The following is a 7,926-nucleotide window of genomic DNA, read 5'->3' as shown; positions in this document are numbered from 1 at the left end:
TACTATCAAGTTAACAGCAGACCTGAAAGCTATAGAACATAAAGAATTGAGAACACCCAAGAGGAGTAGATAGCAATAAATAATTAAACAGAGGGTTGAAATCAATACATAAGAGGCAAATAAGAATATAGAAATTAAGTAAATGAAAACTTGGTTCTTTGAGAAAATTAACAAGGCAGACAAACTCGTATCCAAACCACCTAAAAGACACAGGGAGAATATCCAAGCTAACAAAATAAGAAAAGAAAAGAGAGACAGAACAGCAAGCACCTATGAAACTCTGCACTCCATCAAATTAGGAAATCTAAAAGAAATGGATGCTTTGCTTAATAGTTACTACTTACCAAAGTTAAATTAGGACCAGATAAACAACTTAAATTGACCTGTGTCCCCAATGAAAGAAAAACAAGCATTAAACATCTCCCAACCACCAGGCAGGGTGGTTCACACGTGTAATCCCAGCATTTGGGGATGAAGAGGTAGGTAAATTTTTGTGAGTTCGAGGACAGCCTGGTCTACAAAGTCAGTTCAAGATAGCCAAGGCTACACAGAGAAACCTTGTCTTGAAAAAACAACAACCAACCAACCAACCAACCAATCCATCTCAGGGCTCAACAGTTTTAGTACAGAATTCTGCCAGATTAACAAGGAAGAATTAATGCCAATACTCCTCAAATTATTCCACAAAATAGAAACTGAAGGAATAAAGCGTTTTATGAAGCCACAGTAATCCTGATTACCATAACCACACAAAGACTCAAAAAAGAAAGTATTATAGACCAATATTTTTTATGAACATAGATGCAAAAATGCTCACAAAAGTATTTACAAATTGAATCCAAGAAAATATTAAAAAGAAATTCACCATGATCAAGAAAGCTTCATCCTGGAGCCGCAGGGTTGGTTCAACATACAAAAATCAGTACATGTAAACCACTATATAAATAAAGTGAAAGAAGAAAACTCATGATCATCTCAATATTTCTAGGTGCCAAAAAAGTTAGACAAAACAAACAAACAAACAAAGCAAACAAACACGTCATGATATAAGTCCTGTAGGGAGTAGGAATATAGAAGACATACCAAAACATAATAAAGACAATTTGTAACAAGCCTACAGACAGCATCAAATTAAATAGAGAAAACTCAAAGAAATTTCTGTAATATTAGGAATGAGACAAGGTTGTCCACTCTCTCCATATCTATGCAGTATAGTAACTGGAATTTTATCCTCAGTAATAAGACAACTAAAGGAGATGAAGAGAATGCAAATTGGAAAGAAATATGTCAAAGCATAGCTATTTGCAGGTAATATGATAGTATACAGAAATGACCTTAAAATTCTACCAGGAAACTCATGCAGCTGGTAAATACTTTAGGCAAAGTGGGTGGCTACAAGATTAAATTTAAGACAACAACAACAACAATAATAGCCTGCCTATATACAAATGAGAGATTGAGGAAGAAATCAGAGAAGCCACATCTTTTACTGTAGCCTTAAATAATATAATAGATCTTGGGGGGTAACTATAACCAAAGAAGTGAAAAATTTGTATGACAAAATCTTCCAGTCTTTGAAGAAAGAAATTGAAGAAGATATCAGAAGATGGAAATATGTCCAATGCGCATGGATTGGTAGGATTAAATAAAAATTTAAACACAATTCTTTAAAGACCTGGAAAGGAAAATACTCAATTTCTTATAAACAAACAAACAAAAAACCCAGGATAGCTAAAAGAATCCTGAACAGTAAAAGAACTTGTGAGGTTACCAACATCCATGATTTCAAGTTGTTCTACATAACTATATTAATAAAATCTGCATGTTACTGGCTTACACATACATATTTATCAATAGAACTGAATTGATGACCCAGACATAATTCCAAACACATATGAACACCCAGTTTTTGATGAATAAGTTAGAAGTACACACCGAAAACAAGACAGCTGGTCTATGGATGTCTGCATTTAGGAGAGTACAAGTAGATCCATATTTATCACACTGAACAAAACTCAAGACCAAGTGGACCAAAAACTGCAGACACACTAAACATGATAGACTAGAAAGTGGAGAATAGCTTTGACAACATTGGCACAGGAGACAACTTCCTGAATAAAACACTGATAGTGCAGGCACTGAGGTCAACAATTAATAGGTGGGGACCTTATGAAACTAGGACGCTTCTGTAAGGCAAAGAAAAACATCATTCAGAAAACAACAGCAGCTGACAGGATGGGAAAAGATTTTCACCAACTTTATATTGGATAGAGGATTAATACTCAATATATATAAAGAACTCAAGAAACTAGATATTTAAAAAGTAAAAAATTTAATTTAAAAATGGGTACAGATTTAAACAGATTTCTCAGTAGAGACATTCCAAATGGCTGAGGCACACTTAAATGTTCCACATTCTTAGCCACCAGAGAAATGCAAATCAATACTACTTTGAGAATCCATCTTATACCTGTCAGAATGGCTTAGGTCAATAACACAAATGACAGCTCATTCTGACAATGATGGGGAACAAAGGGGACACTCTTCTATTGCTGGTGGGAGTTCAAAACTCTAAAGCCATTATAGAAATAATTTGGCAGTGCTTTAGAAAATTGGGACTTGATTTACTGAAGACTTAGCTGTACCATTCTTGTGCATATACACAAAGGATGCCCAGTCTCACTACAGGAACACTTCCTTAACTATGCTCATTGTGGCTTTTATAGACAGAAACCAGAAGAAAACCTAGGTACCCCTCAACAGAAAAATGGATAAACAGAATGTGCCACATTTACACAATGGAGTATTACTCAGCAGTTTAAAAATGATATCATGAAATTTATAGGCAAACAGATGGCAACTAGAAAAAGAAAAGATCATCCTGAGTGATGTAACCCAGACCTAGCAAGAGAAATGTGGACTGTACTGCATATTAGCTGCTGAGTCAATGATAAGGAAGCTAGGCTATAATCTATAGACCCAGAGAGGTTTGGCAAGGTGGAGAGGTCTAGGAGGACTGTAGTGGTATTCCGGTGAGGGGGAAATAAAATAGATTTTATGGATGGACTAGGGCAGGTAGGGACCGGAGTATGAGGGCAGTATGAGATGGGGGAGAGAGTGTGGGGAGAGATTGTTGAAATTGGGCTGAATTTGGGAGTTGTGGAAATCCAGTGCAGTGGAAACTTCCTAGAATCCACAAAAGTAATCTTAACGAGGACTCCTAGTAATGGGAGATAAAGACTCTCAACTGACTGTCTCTTGTAGGCAAGCCAGGCTTCCTATAGAGGGACTAGGTTGCATTCAATTGTTGGCCAAGAGGTTCCCATTGAAAATAACCCAGGCTGAAGGTAAGACAAAGAGTTGCTCTCTGCAAACTGATAGTAGGGCCCCACTGGCAAGGACAACGTCTACGCAACTCACTGAACATGAAGCAGTTGGGCTAGTGCCCACATGGATCCATCAGCCCTACATTCTAGTCTTTTTGGTGCAGGAAGATATTCTGCAGGCTACTGAAAGAGGAATGTGGCACTGTCGCAGCCACAAACCCTTTGATCTACAATCTGTCCTTCCTGGAAAGTATGCTAGGATGATGGTGACACGGAACTTGTGGAAGTAGCCAACAAATACCTGATGTAAATTATGGTTCACTCCATGAGATATAACCCATACTCAACACTGCTTGAATAACCAAGAACTGGAGCCTAGATAGCCCAGAGACCTAGCGTAAAACCAAATGACTGGTCTACACATCAATAAAATGATTCCTAATGAGATAGTGCTACACTCATAGATCAGTGTGTTATCTAGAAATGAGAGAAGCTTCCTCCAGCAGAAGATGCAATGCAGAGACTCCCAGGCAGACATTGTGGAGGAGAGAGAGAGAGAGAGAGAGAGAGAGAGAGAGAGAGAGAGAGAGAGAGAGAGAGAGACTAAATAGGAAGTCTTTTAAAAAATCATCTTCTCAGAGCTTAGGGATTACTTTGGAAAAGGAGGTGGAAAGAGAAGGTGGTAAGAGTCAGAAGGGATAGAGGCCACCAGGAGAGCAGCAAGGCCCTCTGAGTCAACTAAGCAAGGGGCATATGAGCTCACAGAGGTTAAGCAGAAATACAGGACCTAAATGTGTCTGCACCATGTCATATATATAATGCTAAAACTATTAGCTTAGTATTTATGGGACTTTTGACTAGGAGAATGAGTGGGTCTATGACTCTTTGCCTGCTCTTCGGTACCCTTTTCCTCCTGTTGGGTTGCGGTATCCCACTTCATTATGAAAGTTTTTGCTTCATCATGTTGTTTTTTATGTTTTAATGTTTGGTTATTATCTCCTAAAAGTCTGTTATTTTGTGGAAGTGGATCTCTGGGAGGGGAGATGTGGAGGAAATAGGAGGAATAGAGGAAGGAGAAATTATAATCATGATACGCTGCTGCATGAGAAAACGATCTATTTTTTAAAATATTTATTTAGCTAGACTATAATTTCCCTGTTCCTTTTCCCTGCTTTGGAAGGGAATAGGACAACCAGACTCACCTAATGTTTACGAGTCTGTGAGAAGCACATTAGCGTGCTCTTTCTTGTCATTTGTGTGGGGAAAGCCCCAATAACAACATAGCCTCTGTACTGTTGACTGGCAGATAAAAGCATATTAATCAGTGTCTCAAATTGTCTTATGAAAATTAGTAATTTTTGTAGAATTGCAAAGATCCTCCTAACTTTGCCTCATTGCATGGTAAACTGATAGGCCTATTGAGATCAGGCTTTTGTGTTTAATCTTCAGATAGAAGTTATTAAAACACACAGGATAGTTAACATGATTTTTAAGTTACAATATAAAAAGAGACTACGTATTTCAAGTATGATATTTTAGAATTCAAATTGTTGACTTGAATGTGCATCTCAGAATTTAATACTCTGGATCCAAGGTAAATACTGTTAAGCAAACTTGAATTAAGCTTAGCAGAGTTTAACATGTTGTTATAATATTTGCCTAAGGAGAGTTATTTCTAGATCTTGAAAATATATATTTAGTACAATTCATTACATCTTGGCTTCCACACTGAAATTCTTTTGTCTTGTATAAATTGTTCATTACTCTATCTAGGTTGGTAAGGAAGGATTTTTGTCTTTACTAACATGATTATTGGTCAAATATTTTGGTATGTATCATAATCACATTTAATTAGATAACTTCTACTTTCAGATTAATCACATCTTACTGGGTTTATCCAAAGAGCAATAACTTGGTATCAAAATCCCCAAATGGACATGTCAGTTCTCTTCAACAACATTGGCAAGGCTTCCTCAGTTTTCACTCTGGACTGCAATGAGCTTATGTAAAGTAATCAAATTCATGTTTAAGTTTCCTCCAGTCAGTGAGTTGTTGCATATTAGTTCAAGTAAAGGAGAAAAAGTAGTTATATGATCTCCACAAGAGGATGTAAATGCAGATCTCTCTCCTCTACACATCATTTTTTGTCTATCATCTATCTATGTATCTTTCTTCATCGTCGTCAGTAATCTATCATATATATCCATCTATCTTCATCATCGTTATCATCTATCACATATACCTATCATCCATTATCTATGTCTATCTATCCATCAATTTATCATATATGTATCTATCTCTCTATCGTATATCTACCTATCACCTACCTAACATCTCTGTCTATCATCTATCTACCTATCATCTACCTGTCATCTATCATTTATGTATCCAATCCTCAAATATCTGTGTCAACCACCTATCTTTCTATTTATAATGTCTCATTTCTTAACATTTATCAAACGTTAAGTTGGAGGAGATATTATTTAATGTTTGGTTAGGGAATGTGAAGTTTACTACAAAGAAATTCTACATTCTCCTAAAATACCAAATTACTTGGGATCTAGTCACATCTGGTAGGAGACAGATATGTGAATCATGTGCAATTGATACTTTTCTTTATCCTCTTGACTTGCTATACTACTGTGTACTTTGGGGCTATGCTACTGTGCTATGTAAGATGTGGGTCTCAGCAACCTCTGCTACAATACTGTTAGGGCTGGCTGCTTCTCTAGACAGGCTACTCATTATGAATTACTGAGAAAAAAAAGGCTCCTGTGTCTTAACTTGGTTTAACTTGGTGATCAGTAGAGCTCTTCCTTTCTAGTTACTGACATTGATAGTGTAGTCATGGTCATTACTAGCTTCTAGGTTTCTCTTTCAGGCTGACATCTATAAAATTGAGATGCAATTTTGTGATGTGCACATGTTTATATTTAGTCAATATATTTATGAAAATTTGCCAACATTTTATTATCTGTGTATTATGTGTATTATTCTTCATTTGTACCTTGCTTTTTAATTGCGCCATTTTATTATAATAATATGTTCAGTAACAGAAAATTCTATTAATTGTATGCTTACTATCTGACAGAAGAGATACTAAGAGCTCAATACATAGCATTTAATTGGTTTCCTACAAAACAATAGCAATATTATCAGCCTCTTGCATATGAAAGAGAACAAAAAGTCAGACAATTTTAATATTTAATCCATGGTGGAAGAATTGTGTTTTGATTTTAAATGTACTTATACAGAGGCATGCATGTTGAGAGCTGAGTCTAGCTTTCGTTCAATCTACTAAGCGAGTTGCCTTTAAATCAGGAAAATGCTATCTCATAGCTTAATGGTATGAAATATTCATACTGTACTGATGAGTAAGGCCTTTACTACTTATACTAAAACTAATATAAAGTGCAATCAGTCAATGTAAGGCTGGGCTAAGATCCCAGGTCATATAAATCTAGACTCCAGGTAGATAAGGTTGACATCACCCTGCTAGTCTGCCACACATTCTTCTTGAACAACCTTAAATTTATTCAGGAAGAACTGGGGACCATTTACATCTACAAGCCTTTCCACATACCCACATGCATACACATACATCTGTCATCTTCATAGTTTTCCACTTAGAAATGATCTTATGTACTACGGTTCAGGGAGTTTATGTAAATTACAGAATAGGTAGTTTTGCTTTCAGATCAGGGAAAAGGTTAGAGACTCTTAAAAATTCCTTTCTGCCCCCAATTCAACTGGGTTAAAAGCTCCTTGTGGACTGAGACAGTACAAATGAGACTTGAGCAGTAATAAGGCTGAACTGCTCTTACCTGACTTGTTAGTGTCCCTAGGCTTTTCATAAGTCACAGAGCCAGACAGTTTTCATGTCCCTGGTATGCCCTTCATTAACCAGGAATGACTTCATTTCCTTTATAAAGAACGGCTCTGTTCCTAGATCACTTTCATTGGTCAGTAAACTGTGATGGCCTTCTGTTTTCAGGTTCTTAAAGTCTGCAGCAGAGATTATCTAGAGAAATCTAGATTAGATTTTGCATTCTGTGCTTGAAATTTTGGTCTAGGTAAAATGAGCAATGAAGCTTAATTAGTCTTACTTAGTTCTTTGGGTAGAAAGCAAATTTCTACCATATAAAGAAAAAATTAGGGTGCCAAGTATGGTGGCACACAGATTTAATCCCAGCACTCAGGGAGGCAGAGGCAGGGGGATCTTTGTGACTTCAAGGATAGCCTGGCCTACAAAGTGAGTCCAGGACAGTCAAAGCATCACAGAGAAACCCTGTCTCAAAACCACCCCCTGTGCCAAAAAAAAGATAAAATTGTAAAAGTGCATTATTGAGCTTCTTATAAACTTATCTGGTACTCAACAAAGAAAAATACTGTCCATTCATGAAATGGAGACAAAAGAATTTTATGATCTTTGTTTTTCTTGAATAATGAATAAAGTTTATGAATTGAGGCAACAGTAGAATGACTAGGTATAGGTGTTTAAAAGAATTATGATGAATTCTTTAGGAATAAACATCATTTTTTCCCTGATGGTATAGAATCTACCACATTACAGATAGATGAAATATTTTGTGGATTTTTT

The sequence above is a fragment of the Acomys minous genome (assembly GCF_964271855.1).
Source record: "Acomys minous genome assembly, chromosome: 8".
Lineage (NCBI taxonomy): Eukaryota > Metazoa > Chordata > Mammalia > Rodentia > Muridae > Acomys > Acomys minous.
Note: the sequence above shows the minus strand (reverse complement) of the source record.